Source organism: Apodemus sylvaticus, chromosome 9 (assembly GCF_947179515.1).
Source record: "Apodemus sylvaticus chromosome 9, mApoSyl1.1, whole genome shotgun sequence".
Classification (NCBI taxonomy): Eukaryota; Metazoa; Chordata; class Mammalia; order Rodentia; family Muridae; genus Apodemus; species Apodemus sylvaticus.
In genome coordinates, this window is record NC_067480.1 from 46,186,308 (window position 1) to 46,194,160 (window position 7,853).

The window sequence follows — 7,853 nt, forward strand, 5'->3', positions numbered from 1 at the left end:
GCAGCACGAAGCATTACATCCACACTTGGCATAATGATTGCATGACTCTGTTGACTCAATTTGTACAGTGCAAGATCAAAGCCAGGGAATGGCACCACCTGTTGGTATTCTGTCTAAGCTCCACCCCACACTTACCTGGCAACAGCCAGGTATGGCCCGCCCCACAGACCTGGCCCACTATAAAAGGGGCTACTTGCCCCTCCTCTCTCCTTCCACTCTCTCTCATCACACTCTCACCTCTCTGCCTCTTGGGCTCTCCTCCCCTCCCCCGCCTCTCTCCATGTTGTCATGGCCAGCCTCCACTCCTCCATTCCTCTACTCTCTCTCTCTCTCTCTCTCTCTCTCTCTCTGTCTGTCTGTCTGTCTCTCTCTGCCTAACTCCCATCCTCTGCTCTGAATAAACTCTATTCTATACCATGTCTGTGTGCGTGTGGTCCCTCAGGGGGAAGAGGTGCCTGGGCACAGGCCTGCTTAGGCACCCCCTTCCTCCACACTGCCGTGCCACATTCTCTAAACCCCCCTTCTCTCTTTTTAAGCCCCCTTCACCACCCACAGTAGGCACATAGGTCTTCCCATCTTTATTAATGTAATGAAGTTAATCCCTACAGACAAGTCCAGAGGTGATTGTAGATTCTGTTGAGCTGACCATTACCACTCCCAAATGAGGACTCTGTGGATAGTATTGTTATCATACATACAAGAAGGGAGAACGGTTTAAAAAAAAAAAAAGGTTTCTCAGGACTTGCAGTAATACATGAAGAAGTTCAAGATGCACATATTGGGGAACACAAAGGTTAGATGAAAGTTTAATAGATAAAAAAGGAGTAGTTCTACTTTCTATTTTCCAAGAAGTCGAGTCTTTTAAAGTTGTAGCCAGGACTTGCTGGGTTCAGGATAGAATTCAAGAAAACATATTTTAGAGACAGAAGCTTAGGAATGAAAGCTTTATTATCTGAATGCTCAAGGAGACAGCCAGTTCAGGATCTGGACCTGAAGGAAGATTGTACATTTTTATAGGATGGAAACACAAAGCAAGAGGGGAGCAGTGTGGGCTTTTGCATTGACCAATCATATTTTGACACAAGGGATTAACCAAGGAAGTTAACTCTGGTGACTGGGTCTCATCCAAGTCACCTGGTTTCTGTGTCTTTGAGTCAGCTTTTGCAGTTAGGACTTTCCTGGACTCTGGCCCAGAATTTTAGAATGATAGGGAACAAAGCAGTGGTCAATCAGTATGTAGTCAATTCAGTCAATAGAAACAGTACATGTATGACTTGTGTGCCTTAGTTTAGATGATGGGATAACAGCATCTTCCCTCTTCATATCCTTTACTAGTGAACAGACACACATGAAACGTCCGAAGAACCTGGACAGAAGCTGGGTTCCAGAGCCTGGGAACATGAACTCAGTTTTGATCCTGCCAGTGAGGTGGAACTCATTTCTGAGACAGCTGAACTCAGGAAACGACTCCTAACAGACTCACCACTGAAGGAGCCTTCTACGTCTATCTTTAGTTTGCCCAAGCACCAATAACTAAGTCAGTAATTTCACCTTATCCTCTCTTTATCACCTTCCACAACTGTTCTAGAATCTTCTCTTGGCAGATGCAATGCTTCTGTAATGTCATTTAGGGCATAATACTCAGGTTATTTATTTTGAATGTATGCATGTATTAAATGTAAAATTATTTTACACACCCAATGTTGGAATTGTTATTCTATGGGAGTCACATAGATCTACATAAATAAACCTACTGTGGTTGAGCATGAAAGGAAAGAAAATCATATAGGCAATACTAATCTACGATACAAGTCTACAAGCATTTAGACTTATTCATATATATATATATATATATATATCAGATTTATAAGCATGTATATGCCTCCTTAAACTTAGAGAATATTCTTAGATGCAATAAAGCTCTGGCTGTAGATTTCCTGAGTGTTATCACTTAGTAACCACAGGTAATTCTGCTCATCATTAAATGCTTGATAACACCTATGAAACCACAAGCAAAGTATAATGTCTTCCCTCCTTCCTCCTTATCCATTCTGTCTCTTCCTTCCTTTCTTCTTGTTCTCCTCTCCACTTTCCTCTTTCTCTTCTATCCCTGGGGCTCATCATGAAAGCACTTCTGACTGCAGTCAGGTAACTGCCTGGCAATGCCTGTCTCTCTATAGTACAGTGTTGAGTTTAAATATCCGTGTCTTTTAATGTTCTCTCCCTCACATTTGTAAACTTGCTCCTGCAACTACCAAATTGAACATCTCAGAGAACCATCAGGGGTCTGCATTATGAAAGAAACGTGTTCCCTACTAGACCAAATCTGTCCTGTCTCTGAATCATTTGACTGAAGTAAAGTCGATGTCCAATGAGGAAAGGATTCATTCTTGGGCTGTATTTGGAAGGACCAAGTACCACCATGAATCAAGTCAAACTTCACCCAGTAAAACATTTGCTGTGTTCTCCAAAATGCTCAGTAGGCAGAAATACAAAGCAAAGTCCACAGAAGTTTTTGATCTTTCTTGTCATCTTTCGCATCTCTAATTTCTAAGGTTCGTGTTAAAATAAAGATTAGAAGAACATGTGAAAAGATATGAATCTGTAATTCACTAAGACTTCCAAACTTGATAGGAAGATTTCAGTAATCCCAATTGGTAATACTTTTCCAAAAATTTTCCTGATTGCCTATAGAAGTGTTCTCTGTTTAATGTCTCTAGATTTGAGATTCAAGTAGAAATGAAAATTTTCACAGATAAGGGTTACAAGAAAAGGAAGATAAACACAGTTATAAACATAAGGTTTGTGGAGTTTTTTTAAAGCCATCATTCCCAGAGAAAAATACTGTTCTCCCAAAAGATCTTCTCATCATTGTCCAAAAGATGGGTAGAATTTGAACAGTCAATGATAAATACATTGGTGTATTTCTGCTCACAGTGTGTCCCTAGTTTCCAAAGGCAATGTTTCCTGTACACACAAAACAATCACTATCACAGCAGGTGCAGCGAAAGCAGACAGAAGAGAAAGGCAGCATGTTAATAAGGCGACCATTGACAAACTGCCGTCTGCCAAGCCCTGGAAAAGAAGTGAGGCCAGGAACAGGCTAAGCCTGCACTCGGAGGCAGAACTTTTACTGTGTGAGTCTGATGACAACCGGGATCCTGTGTAAGTTACCCTTGCTCACTCTTGACATGTGAGATGTTTTAGCTTTGGCTACAGTGCTGGAGATGTAATAGTAATTTGCACTACAAGTGGATTTTCTCCCCTCCCCAGCAGAGGCATGTTCTTACCTCCAATGCAAAAATAAAAAATCCTTCCCATAATCTGAAATGTATGAGTCATTCCCATTCTTTTCCCTTTAACTTTGGAAGATAGCCAGTCTGTGTAGCTAAAAAAGAATACTGCAAGCAAGCCAAAAAAAAAAAAAAAAAAAAAAAAAAAAAAAAAAAGGTTGTGGGGCAAAGCAGATATTTAATAAAGACAGGAAAAAGGTCATTTCAATGCAGATTCAATTAGTTTCACAACCAAAGGTTTCCCATAGGTCCCAACACCGACCTGTACGTAGGACTGAGTGAGATGAAGACGCCCTTTTTCCAAGAACTGGGACATGTCCCTATGGTCCACGACACAGGCAGGAAAACTGATTTAGTGGCCTAATTCCATTCTCAAAATTTGAAACACAAGTATTGCATTGGTACCTTCTGGGTATTTTTCTGACATTTCGCTGAGGCTAAATTGTTCTCTATTTCACTTTCTACAAATTGACATGTATGGCTGGGAGCACAAACATGTGTAAAGGTAAATCTACTATCCAAACGCTTGAATGAGTAAAGCCAACCTATTGGGGAAAACAATTTGTAAGAGAGAAAAATCAGATTTAGTTATACACTAAAAGAAGAGGCGGTGTCACAGTGTAACAAACAACCCAAAAAAGAGTACCAAGGAGAAATTAAAATCTACCAATGTCACCAGACAACTCGGACGGACAGGGCTGTGATTTTCATTCATCGTCACCTGCCCTCATTCCTTAATAAACACATAAATGCTTTTCTATCTTAGTAAATAAAATTTCCAGCAAATACCTGCTCAGAGAACCCTAGTGTGTACTTCATCCCAAAACAGCCCCTATTAATAAATTACTGAGCTGTCATGAAATTCAGATGACTCAGAAGATTGGGTCTGCTATGTATCAGGGCCCATCAATCAAGTGCACTATCTAGATATGAGACAGCAAAGCAGTTCTTCCTACTTGCCCTAGTTAGTTTCCGCTATTAAGTGATGTGCAGGGGTCTCAACTGAGAGAATGTCCAGGTAAGAGTGGACTCTGGTCATGTCTATAAGAGGATCTCTGGATTGATGATTGACATGAGAAGACCCAGTCCACTGCAGGCAAGCATGTCAACTGCAAGAACCTGGGAGCAAGCACAGTGGAAGAAGAAGCAAGAAGCAACAGGACGCTAGCTGGGCTTTGAGATGTGGAAGTATCTAGTATGTGTGACTAGGAGGTGAAGCATCCTAGAGGCCTGCATGGGCTTTGGTACGATGCTATGATGCCAAATATATATTCCAATATAGCATGATAAGAAATGACTTCTTTCAATGGATAAGGACACTTTTCACAAGTTCTTGAGGCATGCTGGCTTTTACCTAACCAACATAAATCCTCCTAGAGTCCAACTTGAGAAAAGACTAAGACTCAACTTTGGACTAGGTTATTGGGCCTGCCCTTTCGAATGAAGAAGGAAGAATGTGGTACCCTTTGGACAGGACAAGTGTTTTATCACAGTGACAGCAAAGGAAACTAGAACTCTATAGAACTTCTCCATGCCTGAGGGCACACACACACACACACACACACACACACACATACACGCCAGGCCCGCATGCCTGAGGGCTAGCAAGGAACAGGTAGGGAGGAGCCCGATAGCTAAAGTCCTAAAAAAGAAAAATGTAGTGTGTGGTTCAGTAGACCTGAGGAATTTACATAGTGACCTCTTAGGAAAAGGTGAAGATTAGAAGATTGGAAGCCATTTTGAGTCATCTGTGTCTTCTACTGTATATAGTGTATAAGTCACATAAAGGGGAAGGCTTAAAATTAACAAGAAGTACTGCAGCTCTGGTGTGGTTTTGTAACTGGGGCCTCACTCTGGATCCCCCTCAGTTCCCTAGTATTTAAGGTCTCTTCAAAAACAAATCCAGACTATTCAGAGAGAGTACAGTGTAGAAGATAGGGATCTTTTTGCAGAGCAAATTGGACACTTCAAAAGGGTAGAAGTAGGCAACAAGACATTGTGTCAAGCTACATTTAAGGCAAGCTTACAATGTCTAAGGACCCCAGACACGAACTTTTGGTGGTTATATACTAGAATACTTTCTTTAGATAATTGTTCCCTAAAAGTCCATGTGTTAAAGTCTTTTATGCCCAGGGCCATGCCTTGGGAAAGGCCTTTAGGTCATTAGAAATGTGCCCTAGAAGAGTGACAGGCATCCCTAGGCTCTTACTCTGTGGGCCAATGACTCCTTATCCATAGCATAAACATTTGGCTCTGCTGCAGGTTCCCACCATAGAAGTTAAGTCGTTTGAAGAGATGATGGCTAAGCTGAGATCTAAACCCATCCCAATTCTCCAGCGCCAGCTCTAAGATGTCAACCATAATTCTTTACGAAGAGAAGATAAAAACTAAATCTGAAATGCAGAGAAGATAGCCTGGAAATCTTCCAGCAGGCAGGAAACAATAGAAGTCATATGCATAGGCGAATTCACCAGGAACAGAATGGGGTGCAGAGTGGACTGGAGGGCAGAATGGAACGCTGTTCTGCCGTCTGAGAAAGAGACTGAGAGAAAGGTGGCTTGTGACATCAAAATCTCAAGTCCAGGAACAGGAATTGTGAGCTATTTGTCAAGAAGGCCCCAGAGTCCCTCAGATCAGCACATGCTATTGCCGTTACTCTTGGTTGCCTGCCAAAAGTAGATTGTAAGACCACATTGTTGAACACGCCACACACTTTGGTTGTAGGACAGAGAAATTAATAGCAAGCATGGACCAGGAAATTCTCATTGCTGGTTAGATTTCATAGGGCCAGAAGATGCTACACAGTTTGCTGGGAGGAAAGATGTAAATGCTCTTACCCAGTGTTGATCAAATTATGCCATACAACTCACCTGCAAGAAGTACCCACTGATGTGATAGTGGCATGAATGTCCTATGGGTAACCAATGACCTCCTGGTCGGATTCGAGGCCTGCTCCCTTGGCTGGAGGGAGCAGGTCCTATGGAGAGTGTGCCGTTGTTTTCTTCAATGGCCATGTGGTCAACGCCTGTATTTTTATGCTAAGAGACTTGTGCTGCTACTGACTTTTATGAGGGAAGGTTCTTTTTGCAGTGGGCAATAGCTAAAGCAGACTCCTAACTTGCCAGAGTGCTGAGAATACATGACTGTGAGTGCTCACACTTGGATAGGGAATCTATATGAGCATCACATGTCTACAGGCTCAAGGGACATATGGAAGGGGTAGTAAGAGTGCTAGGAAATACTGTCTTCTGGACATTACATGGCTGCTGCACATATAAACTCAAAACAGCTGTGCTTGTCTATAGAAGACCAAGCCAACCAAAGGTCTGATATAGATGGGAGGAAGCCCTGAGCCCCAGCCCCTGTCAGATGAGCTGCTGGCAGTGGATGGTTGCTTGGGAAATTATCTTTGGGACTCCCATTCTCTTTGGGAGTGTGGCAACAGGTAAGTTGTCAATGCCCCATGGATGGTCACAACTCCATGCACAAATGAGCTGTACTATTTAAACTCAGGCGGTTATCTAAAACTACCCCCAAACACACACAAAAAATAACCCATGCAGTTGTGAAGTAGATATTTTGGGAAAGTCTACAGTTAATAGAGGGTAGATATGATCAAGACATGTTGAATACATGCATAAAATTTTCAAAGAATAAAGAACACTGTTGTTCACTATATATTATATTATTTGTTATATGTTATATATTATGTTATGTGTTATATGTTATATAACATGTTATATATTATATACTATATAATATATTATATAATGTATGTTATATTATATGATGTGTATGTATAATATATAATATAATATAATTAATATTATATAATATTAATATATAATATAATGGACATGTATATATTATGTAATATAATATATAAAATATTATATATATAATATAACATGTATAAGTGTAAATGTATATGTGTATATGTTCATATATGTCTATATATATAGACATATATGTATGTATGAACAGGAAGAAGATGAAAATCAGCCAGAAAGATGAAAAGAACCAGGAATCTAAAGAGAGAGGGAGAGAGAGCTCCAAGAAACAGAAGCCTGTAGCTTCTTCTCAACCTCACTTTTGCCTTTATGCTCTCAACAAATTTTTAGGAAAGGCATCAGTGCTATATGCTGATGCTGTAGTCACATGATAAGTGAGATGTCCTCTTGCTTCCAAGGAGTTTAGGCCCTAAGATTAACAGAAATAAATGCAAAAGCAGGTAGCAATTTCTGCAACAAAAGTAGGTCTGATTTCAGAGTTTCGATTTGGGGAAACTGGCTGTAGGGAGGCTAGATTAGAAGACGGGTTAGGAACTCATTCCAATTGGAAGTCTGTGAGTTCCCACTCACCAGTATCCCAGTTTAATTATTCTACTGCAGGCCTAAGGACTAGAAACTTTAAAACTCTGGTATAATTCCAATGTGCAAGCAAAATTGACAACAAGTGCATCAGTTTAATGAATCTGAAGTAGCTACACGTGGCACTGTTTTAATGATGGACAGAAGTAGTTTACACAGAGAGTACTTGGCACATAGACAAGATCCTGCG